This window comes from Triticum aestivum, chromosome 5A, assembly GCF_018294505.1.
Source record: "Triticum aestivum cultivar Chinese Spring chromosome 5A, IWGSC CS RefSeq v2.1, whole genome shotgun sequence".
In the NCBI taxonomy this organism is placed as follows: domain Eukaryota; kingdom Viridiplantae; phylum Streptophyta; class Magnoliopsida; order Poales; family Poaceae; genus Triticum; species Triticum aestivum.
The window spans coordinates 529,676,307-529,690,488 of record NC_057806.1 but is presented as its reverse complement, the minus strand read 5'-3'; positions in this window follow the sequence as shown (position 1 = coordinate 529,690,488).

Genomic DNA, 14,182 nt, shown 5'->3' with positions numbered 1-14,182 from the left:
GCCTGACGCACGAGGAGACGTACAAGTCGTTATTTGAACCTCAAGTGGAGTGTTCGGAAATCATTGAGGACACGGGCCTGAGTAGCAACCGCGCCGCCGAACAGGTAAGGTGACTTCCGACCGAGCGCACTACCTCTCCTTTGATGCGAAGTTATTTCTGAGAGTTTGCTTTTTGACCAGGACTGGCTAACGAAGGCGAAGTTGATTCGGTGCTCGGCCCCCCTCCCTGAGGGTTTGGAAAATCCGATATTGGAAAAGATGCTCCAGACCGCACCCTGCCCGGAGCCCTTGAAGGAAAATGCGGGCGGTCGCGGGCCCCCAACACTGGCCGCTCTAGCCGAGGGAGCGAGCGTCTCCATGAAGGAAGATGATCAGAAGAGGAAAAGGATTGCGTCCGGGGATTTGGAAGTCGAAGCTTCCAAACAGGAGAAGAAGTCTCCCACAGAGGGTCCTACCCTGGGGGGTGCGGTTGCTGCACAAAGTCTGGGGGGATCAATTCTCCCTCGAGTCATAAGTGACCCAAAGTACTTTAATAGTACAAATATGTCGTCTTTTCTTCTGAGAAAATAACCACTGCATATATCTTTGCAGTTCGGGCCTTAGCCCCTCTCAGATGAGCTCATCTTCGGGGGATCTTCTTCCGGAGATGATGGAGAGCGAAACGCCTCCTCCGGACTCCTCTGCTCCGGAAGCGGGCGATCCTGAAGTGTCATCACGGAGGGCCTCTCCGGGTCCGGCGAGGCCAGAAGATAATTCCGTCGACCCCCGAAGCTTCCCGTGTCCGGCTCCCGAAGAGAGCAGGCAAACGAGTCCGGCATCGTCTAGTGTACGGTCGGATGTTCTGAGGGAGTTGGTGGGGCGAGCGGCCATCTCAGATGAACACCGTGTGCTGATGAATACGGTGATGGAGAGAATCTCATCCGCTGAAAGCGGCTTGCATAAAGCTTTTATGAGTCTACTAATAGGTTTTGAGGTACGTAAAATAATGTACGATAGTCCTGCACATGCTAAGTGTGCCCTGTGTAGATAGTAGCCCCTGAGACTCTGGTTGTCGTTGGGAACGACGACGATCAGAGGATCATAATCCCAGGTAGTAACCATACTGCTTTTATGAGCAGGTGATGGAAGCTCCGGTGCCTAGCCGGACTAGCAAGTTTGCCCATTTAAAACGACAGTTGGATGCGGCAGACGCCGACATCGAGCTTGTTAACAAAAGGCTTGACGAGGCGCAGGGTAGGTGTTATTATCTGGTAAATGCCGCATAGTAAGAGCAGCATGAAGCCAGTATATTTAACATGTTATTACTGCAGATGGAGCTGCCACTGTTGAAGCCTTGCGGGCGGAACTTGCCTGAGCCAAGGAACAAGCGAGATTGGGTATTGCGACTGCTTTGAAGGCGGCCGAAGAGTTGCGAGCCGAGAAGGCCGCGCATGGCGAGAGCCGGGATAAGATGGCCAATATGGCCGTAGAATTAAAAGCCGCTATCGACCATTGCTGGGCTCTTGAAAAGGAAAACCAGGCGAACGCATCGGACCTTGAGAAGGCTGCTGCAACGGGAAAAGACCTTCGCTCTGCTATGAGGGCAAAGAAGGAGGAGCTGTGGGAAGCCGGGGATATTGTAGCCGGGAAATCCTTTATGCTGCAGAGGAAGTTCGGAGATCCACGGTATGCCCCTCTAGATCGGCTATGGAGTTCGGAGGATGTGTATATGGATTTGGCGGCGAGCGCTGCCGATGAGGCCAAATACTTCCAGAGTCAGACGGGCCGTGAAGTAGACCAGCTGTTTTTGAAACAATTCCTTTCTCCCGAGCATCCGCTTTCATTGACGGACCAATTAGCCGAATGGGCCAAACTAAATAGGTTGTCCAGACTCTCCATGAGGTCTGTTGTGGATCAGCTATGGCCGGGAAGGTCGAAACCGAGCAGCTATTTCAGCTTGGTGCAGCAGTTCCTTGACGTGGTGTCGCGCATAAATGCGGTGAAGAGGTCGGCGTGCATAGAAGGCGCACAAATGGCCTTTGCCCGTGCTAAAGCATATTGGGTAGAGATGGATGCTACCATTGTTACAGTGCAGGATTCGGCCATAGGTCGAAGGGCTGTTGAGCACTACTTTGAGGAAGTTCTTGAGGGTGCTCATTTGATAGAGACCCAGTGCTCAAAAAATATTATGTTTGAGTGACATGTAATCTCATTGTAAGAGAAATGCTTTTATAAATTTTCATAAGGCTACTTTTATACTTTTGCCTGAAAGTAATGTGATGCCTCCTGGGCGGCCGTTTATGTATACATGTGTATAACCTGAAAGATTGCAATTGTCGGCTTCAACCCCCACGCATATAATGCGGAGGTGTTCGCAGAAACACGTGTTCACACTTAACCCAACGTCTTGGTCCTATTAAGGAGGTGATAGCGGAGCGAGCGAGGCAACCGGACTATAATGCTTTAACACTTTCACTTAGCCATAGGAGTTTGACAGTGGGGCTACTAGATAGCCCCTGGTGGCTCCGCACTCTCCCGATCCTAGGGTGCGTATATGCCTGGCCGGAAAGCGGCCCTTTGTTAAGGCGGAGGAATTCTAACATTCCCATGGGTCATCGAGTGGTTGACCAGTCTCGTGCTAGATCATGATAGTCAGTTTTTGGCTTTCTCTACTGAGGTGCTCGTCCGGATGAACCAGGGCACAATCGCAGTAGTTCTCCTGGTGCTACCTTAGCCGGTAAAGCGGAACGTAAGGCACCAAAACACAGGAGCCAGGCAAACCCAACATTTGACGAAAGACAATGATTCGGAGCTGATGCATATAGGGCCAAACTCGAGACGCCGAACACTCCCTAAGGTATTCGGTCTTTGTGGTATAAACCGGGCCTAAATAATGGCCTTCGTAAGAAGCCCCTTGTGTCCAGGTACGTGCATTGTTCTGGCGTGGCCACATGCCAAGACGTCAGCATCCTTCTCAACGGTGGATATGTATCAACAAGAGACAGTAAAAAGGTTTACGCAGGGTCTTAATCTAAAAAGAATCCTTGGAGCGGGTCCCTGATGCACGTCTGCGCCTGTGTCTCCGTTGTGCCGTATCCTGGACGGGTGTGGCATGATGATTGTCTGTAAAAGAGAGGAATTTAGGTGAAAAAGGTTGTCGTGCAAAAAGATAATTAAAGAAACTATGCATAATTCAAGATGAGGAGGAATGGCCACATGTCTGCGCGCGTTGAGCCCCTTGTAAATAGGGGTGTGACCATTTATTCGGTATAAGTACCGGCGCCAGACTCGATTAGTTGTGTCTGAGGTCTTGACGACCTATGGGGCGCTTTGGCTAGTCCGGGCGCCTCTAGTGTGTGGCTGCCAAGGCAGCCTCACTCTCTTCGGCGCGCAGAGATCGCTTGATATTTCGGTGCACTGAAATGATGCCGCGTGGACCGGGCATCTTGAGTGTGAGGGAGGCGTAGTGTGGTATTGCATTAAAGCGAACGAAAGCTTCGCGCCCGAGCAGTGCTTGATAGCCACTTTGAAATAGAGCGATGTGGAAGGTTAAATGCTCGTTACGGAAGTAATCGGGGGAGCCGAATATGACTTGTAGTAGGAGGGAGCCCGTACAACGAGCCCCTGGGCCTGGCGTTACTCCTTTAAAGGTAGTATTGCTATGGCGAATTTGTGTTGGGTCTAACCCCATCCCGCGGATTGTATCCTGGTATATTAGGTTTAGGCTGCTGCCGCCGTCCATCAAGACTCGTGTGAAGTGATATCCGCCAATTACTGGGTCTAATACCAAGGCAGCCCATCCTGCGTGTCGGATACTTGCTGAGTAATCGCGATGGCGAAAATGACCGGTTGAGACGACCATTGGTAGGACTTTGCGGTGACAGGCACTTGGGTATATTTTCCTGGGGGTGCCGCATTGTTTTTTCCCTTGATCGTGTGTAGTACGTTTACTGTTTTGACTTCTGGTGGGAACTTCTTTTGTTCCCCAGTGTCTTGCTTGGGAGGCTCGTCCTCCTCTTCACTTGGTGTATCCTCCCCCTTGTGTACGGCGTTGAGCTTGCCGGACTGCTTGAAGACCCAACATTCTCTGTGGGTGTGATTAGCGGGCTTGCTAGGGGTACTATGTATCTGACATACCTGGTCTAGAATTTTGTTGAGGCTGGACGGTTCATCCCTGGTGCCTTTAGTGGGCGGCTTTTGACCTGGCCGGGAGCTTTTGAATCTGGCATTTACTGTCGTGCCCTTCGTGCTGTCTTCTTTATTCCGGCATTTGCTATTGCTATTGCGCTGTGATTTCCCGTTTCCATCTCTAACTTCAGATGTACTGGGGTCGCTGGTGCTGCATCTGGCTAGCCAGCTGTCCTCACCCGCGCAAAAGCGGGTCATGAGGTTTGTTAATGCGGCCATCGTTCTCGGCTTATTTTGGCCGAGGTGTCTGGCGAGCCATTCGTCATGGATGCTATGCTTGAAAGCTGCCAAGGCTTCGGCGTCCGGATAGTCAACAATCTGGTTCTTTTTAGTGAGAAACCTGTTCCAAAGCTTTCGGGCTGACTCTCCGGGCTGTTGAGTTATATGACTCAAATCGTCCACATCCGGAGGTCGGACATAAGTTCCTTGAAAATTTGCCCGAAAGGCGTCTTCGAGCTCTTCCCAACTTCCAATGGAGCTTTCGGGGAGGCCTTTGAGCCAGTGATGAGCTGGCCCTTTGAGCTTGAGGGGTAAGTATTTGATGGCGTGGAGATCATCTCCTCGAGCCATATGGATATGAAGGATATAGTCCTCAATCCAAACCCCAGGGGTTGTTGTTCCATCGTATGCCTCTATGTGTACGGGCTTGAATCCCTTTGGAAATTCATGGTCCAGCACCTCATTGGTGAAACATAGGGGGTGTGTGGCACCCCTGTAACTGGGTGTACCGCGTTGTTCTGATGCTTGTTGTGTTGCATTGTATGCTGGGGCGCGCTTGCGTGGTCCATAGATGGATCTTGTTGCGCCGTCCATTGGGTGCGAGCCCTCGCGTGGTCGCGTGTTGTATTGTGAGCGGCATTGTATGCCGTTCTGTGTTGATAGAGGGGTCGTCTATCCGACCAGGTGGTTGCTTTGATATTTGGTTGTGGGGGGTTGGAGGCCTCCTCATCGAATTCGGGTAGCAGCTTCCGCTTTGGGTAGCTCTTTGAGGGGCGATCGTTGCCGTACATTGCTGCTGTATTAAGTATTTTACTCCATCTGAATTGGAGTTTGTTTTGCGCGGCCTTGAGCCTTCGCTTCTGCTTTTTAAGGCTCCTTGCAGTGGCAACGAGCCTTTCGCGGGCATTCTGATGCTCCGGGTGCCTGTCCGGCGTTATGTCGTCCGGACCATTATCCCTGATAGGATTTGTTTGTTCTGTTTGAATATCCAGATTGCCGTTGTTCGGCAGCAGTTCGCCCTGCTCCAGCGCTGGGTCTGTGTGATCGCTATTTCTGTTGAGGCGGGATTTGGGGCGGCGCTTGCGTCGCCGTTTTGACTGCTTTTCGAGGGAACAGGCCTTCGGTGCGTCCTTCCGCTCCTCGTCATCATCTTGTGGTGCGTCCACCGTGTATACGTCATATGACGAGGTGGCGTTCCAGGGCCCAACAGGCGCTGGTTCTTCATTGTCTCCTTCATCAGCGTCCATACCGTCGATGTCTTTGGAGTCAAAGTCGAGCATGTCGGTTAAATCGTCGACAGTGGCTACAAAGTGGGTGGTGGGTGGGCTTTGAATTTCTTCATCGTCCGTATTCCAACCTTGCTGACCGTAGTCCGGCCAGGGCTCTCCTGATAAAGAGAGAGACTTCAGTGACTTCAGGATATCGCTGAAAGGCGAGTGCTGAAAGACGTCCGTGGTCGTGAACTCCATGATCGGCGCCCAATCGGATTCGATCGGCAGGGGCGCGGAGGGTTCGGAGTCCGGAGAAGAATCCGGCTCCGCGGAGTCACGAGTCTCGCAGAGTACAGGGCTGGTGTTCGGCTCAACCGCCGTTGGGATCACAGCCCCCGAGGTGGCGTCCAACCGCCCATCCTCGATCAGCGCGGTTGGCTCTGAACTAAGGGTCGGAGCCGATGCGGGTGCGGCCTCCGGGGCACTGTTTGGCGGCAGAGCTAGATCATGCTCGTCGTGACAGTGCGGCGCGCTCGGGGGTGGTTCGAGTCCGTTGAAGATCAAGTCCTCACAGATGTTAGCCGTGTAGTTTAAATTTCCGAATCTGACCTGACGGCCATGGGCGTAGCTTTCGATCTACTCTAGATGGCCAAGTGAATTGGCCCACAGTGTGAAGCCGCCAAAGACGAAGATCTGTCCGGGGAGGAAGGTCACACCCTGGTCTGCATTGCCATTGATGATCGTAGGAGCCATCGGGTCTGATGGCAACGGCAGAGAGGAACTCTCAATGAAAGCACCAATGTCGGTGTCAAAACCGGCGGATCTCGGGTAGGGGGTCCCGAACTGTGCGTCTAGGCCGGATGGTAACAGAAGGCAAGGGACACGAAGTTTTACCTAGGTTCGGGCCCTCTCGATGGAGGGAAAACCCTACGTCCTGCTTGATTAATATTGATGATATGGGTAGTACAAGAGTAGATCTACCACGAGATCAGAGAGGCTAAACCCTAGAAGCTAGCCTATGGTATGATTGTTGATGTGTATGTTGTCCTACGGACTAAAAACCCCCGGTTTATATAGACACCGGAGAGGGTTAGGGTTACATAGAGTCGGTTACAATGGTAGGAGATCTGAACATCCGTATCGCCAAGCTTGCCTTCCACGCCAAGGAAAGTCCCTTCCGGACACAGGACAGAGTCTTCAGTCTTGTATCTTCATAGTCCAGGAGTCCAGCTGAAGGTATAGTCCGGCCATCCGGACACCCCCTAATCCAGGACTCCCTCAGCGGGTATCATTATTTTTTGACCTTCACAGATGATTTGAGCAGATATGGGATATATCTACTTAATGAAACATAAGTCTGAAACATTTGAAAAGTTCAAAGAATTTCAGAGTGAAGTGGAAAATCATCGTAACAAGAAAATAAAGTTTCTATGATCTGATCATGGAGGCAAATATTTGAGTTACGAGTTTGGTCTTCATTTGAAACAATGTGGAATAGTTTCGCAACTCACGCCACCTGGAACACCATAGCATAATGGTCTGTCCGAACATTGTAATCATACTTTATTGGATATGGTGCGATCTATGATGTCTCTTACCGATTTACCACTATTGTTTTGGAGTTATTAATTAGAGACAACTGCATTCATGTTAAATAGGGAACCATCTAAATCCGTTGAGATGACACCGTATGAACTATGGTTTGGCAAGAAACCAAAGTTGTCATTTCTTAAAGTTTGAGGTTGCCATGCTTATGTGAAAAAGTTCCAAACTGATAAGCTCGAACCCAAATTGGCGTAGTGCATCTTCATAGGATACCCAAAAGAAATTGTTGGGTACACCTTCTATCACACATCCGAAGGCAAGATATTTTGTTGCTAAGAATGGATCCTTTCTAGAGAAGGAGTTTCTCTCGAAAGAAGTGAGTGGGAGGAAAATAGAACTTGATGAGGTAATTGTACCTTCTCCCGAATTGGAAAGTAGTTCATCACAGAAATCAGTTCCAGTGATTCCTACACCAATTAGTGAGGAAGTTAATGATGATGATCATGGAACTTCAGATCAAGTTACTCCTGAACCTCGTAGGTCAACCAGAGTACTGTCTGCACCAGAGTGGTACGGTATTCCTGTTCTAGAAGTCATGTTACTAGACCATGACGAACCTATGAACTATGAGGAAGCAATGATGAGCCCAGGTTCCGCAAAATGGCTTGAGGCCATGAAATCTAAGATGGGATCCATGTATGAGAACAAAGTATGGACTTTGATTGACTTGCCTGATGATCGGTGAGTCATTGAGAATAAATGGATCTTCAAGAGGAAGACAGACGCTGATAGTAGTGTTACTATCTACAAAGCTTGAATTGTCGCAGAAATGTTTTTGACAAGTTCAAGGTGTTGACACGATGAGAATTTCTCACTCGTATTGATGCTTAAAAGATTGTCTGAATCATGTTAGCAGTTGTTGCATTTTATGAAATCTGGCAAATGGATGTCAAAACTGCATTCCTTAATGGATTTCTTAAAGAAGAGTTGTATATGATGCAACCAGAAGGTTTTGTCGATCCTAAAGGTGCTAACAAAGTGAGCAAGCTCCAGCGATCCACCTATGGACTGGTGCAAGCATCTCGGAGTTGGAATATATGCTTTGATAAAGTGATCAAAGCATATGGTTTTATACAGACTTGCGGTGAAGCCTGTATTTACAAGAAAGTGAGTGGGAGCACTACAGCATATCTGATAAGTATATGTGAATGACATATTGTTGGTCGGAAATAATGTAGAATTTTCTGGAAAGCATAAAGGAGTGTTTAAAAGGAGTTTTTCAAAGAAAAGACCTCAGTGAAGATGCTTACACATCGAGCATCAAGATCTATAGAGATAGATCAAGACGCCTGATAAGATTTTTCAATGAGTACATACCTTGACAAGTAGTTCAAAATGGAACAGTCAAAGAAGGAGTTCTTGCATGTTTTGCAAGGTGTGAAGTTGAGTAAAGACTCAAACCCGACCACAACAGAAAATAGAAAGAGAATGAAAAGTCATTCCCTATGCCTCAGTCATAGGTTCTATAAAGTATGCTATGCTGTGTACCATTCCTATTGTATACCTTCGCATGATTCTGGCAAGGGAGTGCAATAGTGATCTAGGAGTAGATCACTGGACAGTGGTCAAAATTATCCTTAGAGGATTAAGGAAACATTTCTCGGTTATGAAGGTGATAAAAGAGTTCGTCGTAAAGAGTTACGTTGATGAAAGCTTTTTACATCGATCTAGATGACTCTATGTCTCGATCTGGATACATATTGAAAGTGGGAGCAATTAGCTAGAGTAGCTCCGTGCAGAGTGTTGTAGACATAGAAATTTCCGAAATACATACAGATCTGAATGTTGCAGACCTGTAGACTAAACTTATCTCACAAGCAAAACATGATCACTCTTTGGGTATTAATCACATAGCGACGTGAACTAGATTATTGACTCTAGAAACCCTTTGGGTATTAGTCACATGAAGATGTGAACTAGATTATTGACTCTAGTGCAAGTGGGAGACTGAAGGAAATGTGCCCTAGAGGCAATAATAAAGTTGTTACTTATATTTCCTTATATCATGATAAATGTTTATTATTCATGCTAGAATTGTATTAACCGGAAACTTAGTACATGTGTGAATACATAGACAAACAGAGTGTCACTAGTTTGCCTCTACTTGACTAGCTCATTGAATCAATGATGGTTATGTTTCCTAACCATAGACATGAGTTGTCATTTCATTAACGGGATCACGTCATTAGAGAATGATGTGATTAACTTGACCCATCCGTTAGCTTAGCACGATGATCGTTTAGTTTGTTGCTATTGCTTTCTCCATAACTTATACATGTTCCTATGACTATGAGATCATACAACTCCCGAATAAGACATTGATGGAGCGTGTCATAATAAACGGAATGGTGGAAAGTTGCATGGCGATATATCTCGGAATGGCTATGGAAACGCCATAATAGGTAGGTATGGTGGCTATTTTGAGGAAGGTATATGGTGTGTGTATGCTACCGCTGAAAGGTGCGCGGTATTAGAGAGGCTATCAATGGTGGAAGGGTGAGAGTGCGTATAATCCATGGACTCAACATTAGTCATAAAGAACTCACATACTTATTGCAAAAGTTTATTAGTTATCAAAACAAAGTACTACATGCTGAACGAAATATGCCCTAGAGGCAATAATAAAGTTATTATTTATTTCCTTATATCATGATAAATGTTTATTATTCATGCTAGAATTGTATTAACCGGCAACATAATACATGTGTGAATACATAGACAAACAGAGTGTCACTAGTATGCCTCTACTTGACTAGCTCGTTGCTCAAAGATGGTTAAGTTTCCTAGCCATTGACAAGAGTTGTCGTTTGATTAACGGGATCACATCATTGGGAGAATGATGTGATTGACCTGACCCATTCCGTTAGCTTAGCACTCGATCGTTTAGTATGTTGCTATTGCTTTCTTCATGACTTATACATGTTCCTATGACTATGAGATTATGCAACTCCCGATTACCGGAGGAACACTTTGTGTGCTACCAAATGTCACAATGTAACTAGGTGATTATAAAGGTGCTCCACAGGTGTCTCCGAAGGTACTTGTTGGGTTGGCGTATTTCGAGATTAGGATTTGTCACTCCGATTGTCGGAGAGGTATCTCTGGGCCCTCTCGGTAATGCACATCACTTAAGCCTTGCAAGCATTGCAACTAATGAGTTAGTTGCAGGATGATGTATTACGGAACGAGTAAAGAGACTTGCCGGTAACGAGATTAAAACTAGGTATTGAGATACCGACGATCGAATCTCGGGCAAGTAACATACCGATGACAAAGGGAACAACATATGTAGTTATGCGGTCTGACCGATAAAGATCTTCGTAGAATATGTGGGAGCCAATATGAGCATCCAGGTTCCTCTATTGGTTATTGACCGGAGACGTGTCTCGGTCATGTCTACATAGTTCTTGAACCCGTAGGGTCCGCGCGCTTAACGTTTCGATGACAGTTATATTATGAGTTTATATGTTTTGATGTACCGAAGGTTGTTCGGAGTCCCGGATGTGATCACGGACATGACGAGGAGTCTCGAAATGGTTGAGACATGAAGATTGATATATTGGAAGCCTATGTTTGGATATCGGAAGTGTTCCGGGTGAAATCGGGATTTTACCGGAGTACCGGGAGGTTACCGGAACCCCCCGGGAGGTTAATGGGCCTTAGTGGGCCTTTACGGAGAAGAGGAGAGGCGGCTAGGGCTGGGCCGCGCGCCCCTCCCCCCTAGTCTGAATAGGACAAGCAGAGGGGGGCGGCGCCCCCTTCCTTCCTCTCTCCCTCCTCTTTCCCCCTCCCAAGTCCTAATCCAACTAGGAAAGGGGGGGAGTCCTACTCCCAGTGGGAGTAGGACTCCTCCTGGCGCGCCCTCTCTCCTGGCCGGCCACACCCCCCTTGCTCCTTTATATACAGGGGCAGGGGGCACCCTAGAGACACAACAATTGATCAGTTGATCTTTTAGCCGTGTGCGGTGCCCCCTCCACCATAGTCCACCTCGATAATACTGTAGCGGTGCTTAGGCGAAGCCCTGCATTGGTAGAACATCATCATCGTCACCACGCCGTCGTGCTGATGAAACTCTCCCTCAACACTCGGCTGGATCGGAGTTCGAGGGACGTCATTGGGCTGAACATGTGCTGAACTCGGAGGTGCCGTGCGTTTGGTACTTGATCGGTCGGATCGTAAAGACGTACGACTACGTCAACCGCGTTGTGCTAATGCTTCCTCTTTCGGCCTACGAGGGTACGTAGACAACACTCTCCCCTCTCGTTGCTATGCATCACCATGATCTTGCATGTGCGTAGGATTTTTTTTTTGAAATTACTACGTTCCCCAACAGTGGTATCCGTGCCTGGTTTTATGCGTAGATGTCATATGCATGAGTAGAACACAAGTGAGTTGTGGGCGATATAAGTCATACTGCTTACCAGCATGTCATACTTTGGTTCGGCGGTATTATTGGCTGAAGCGACCCGGACCGACATTACGCGTACGCTTACGCGAGACTGGTTCTACCGACGTGCTTTGCACACAGGTGGCTGGCGAGTGTCAGTTTCTCCAACTTTAGTTGAACTGAGTGTGGCTACGCCCGGTCCTTGCGAAGGTTAAAACAGCACCAACTTGACAAACTATCATTCTGGTTTTCATGCGTAGGTAAGAATGGTTCTTGCTAAGCCCATAGCAGCCACGTAAAATTTGCAACAACAAAGTAGAGGACGCCTAACTTGTTTTTGTAGGGCATGTTGTGATGTGATATGGTCAAGACATGATGCTAAATTTTATTGTATGAGATGATCACGTTTTGTAACCGAGTTATCGGCAACTGGCAGGAGCCATATGGTTGTTGCTTTATTGTATGCAATGCAATCGCCCTGTAATGCTTTACTTTATCACTAAGAGGTAGCGATAGTCGTAGAAGCATAAGATTGGCGAGACGACAATGATGCTACGATGGAGATCAAGGTGTCACGCCGGTGACGATGCTGATCATGATGGTGCTTCGGAGATGGAGATTACAAGCACAAGATGATGATGGCCATATCATATCACTTATATTGATTGCATGTGATGTTTATCTTTTATGCATCTTATCTTGCTTTGATTGACGGTAGCATTATAAGATGACCCCTCACTAAATTATCAAAGTATACGTGTTCTCCGTGAGTATGCACCATTGCGAAAGTTCTTCGTGCTGAGACACCACGTGATGATCGGGTGTGATAGGCTCTACGTTCAAATACAACGAGTGTAAAACAGTTGCACACGCGGAATACTCAGGTTAAACTTGACAAGCCTAGCATATAACAGATATGGCCTCGGAACACGGAGACCGAAAGGTCAAGCGTGAATCATATAGTAGATATGATCAACATAGTGATGTTCACCGTTGAAACTACTCCATCTCACGTGATGATCGGACATGGTTTAGTTGATATGGATCACGTGATCACTTAGAGGATTAGAGGGATGTATATCTAAGTGGGAGTTCTTAAGTAATATGATTAATTGAACTTAAATTTATCATGAACTTAGTACCTGATAGTATCTTGCTTGTCTATGTTGATTGTAGATAGATGGCCCATGATGTTGTTCCGTTGAATTTTAATGCGTTCCTTGAGAAAGCAAAGTTGAAAGATGATGGTAGCAATTACACGGACTGGGTCCGTAACCTAAGGATTATCCTCATTACTGCATAGAAGAATTACATCCTGGAAGCACTGTTGGGTGCCAGGCCTGCTGCTAATGCAACTGACGACGTTAAGAACGTCTGGCAGAGCAAAGCTGATGACTACTCGATAGTTCAATGTGCCATGCTTTACGGCTTAGAACCGGGACTTCAACAACGTTTTGAACGTCATGGAGCATATGAGATGTTCCAGGAGTTGAAGTTAATATTTCAAGCAAATGCCCGGATTGAGAGATATGAAGTCTCCAATAAGTTCTATAGCTGCAAGATGGAGGAGAATAGTTCTATCAGTGAACATATACTCAAAATGTATGGGTATCATAATCACTTGACTCAACTGGGAGTTAATCTTCCTGTTGATAGTGTCATTGACAGAGTTCTTCAATCACTACCACCAAGCTACAAAAGCTTCGTGATGAACTATAATATGCAAGGGATGAATAAGACTATTCCCGAGCTCTTCCCAATGCTAAAGGCTGCGGAGGTAGAAATCAAGAAGGAGCATCAAGTGTGATGGTCAATAAGACCGCCAGTTTCAAGAAAAAGGGCAAAGGGAAGAAGAAGGGGAACTTTAAGAAGAACAGCAAGCAAGTTGCTGCTCAGGAGAAGAAACCCAAGTCTGGACCTAAGCCTGAGACTAAGTGCTTCTACTGCAAGCAGACTGGTCACTGAAAGCGGAACTGCCCCAAGTATTTGGCGGATAAGAAGGATGGCAAGGTGAACAAAGGTATATGTGATATACATGTTATTGATGTGTACCTTACTAATGCTCGCAGTAGCACCTGTGTATTTGATACTGGTTCTGTTGCTAATATTTGCAACTCGAAACAGGGGCTATGGATTAAGCGAAGATTGGCTAAGGATGAGGTGACGATGCGCGTGGGAAATGGTTCCAAAGTTGATGTGATCGCAGTCGGCACGCTACCTCTACATCTACCTTCGAGATTAGTATTAGACCTAAATAATTGTTATTTGGTGCCAGCGTTGAGCATGAACATTATATCTGGATCTTGTTTGATGCGAGACAGTTATTCATTTAAATCAGAGAATAATGGTTGTTCTATTTATATGAGTAATATCTTTTATGGTCATGCACCCTTGAAGAGTGGTCTATTTTTGTTGAATCTCGATAGTAGTGATACACATATTCATAATATTGAGGCCAAAAGATGCAGAGTTGATAATGATAGTGCAACTTATTTGTGGCACTAGCGTTTAGGTCATATCGGTATAAAGCGCATGAAGAAACTACATACTGATGGACTTTTGGAACCACTTGATTATGAATCACTTGGTACTT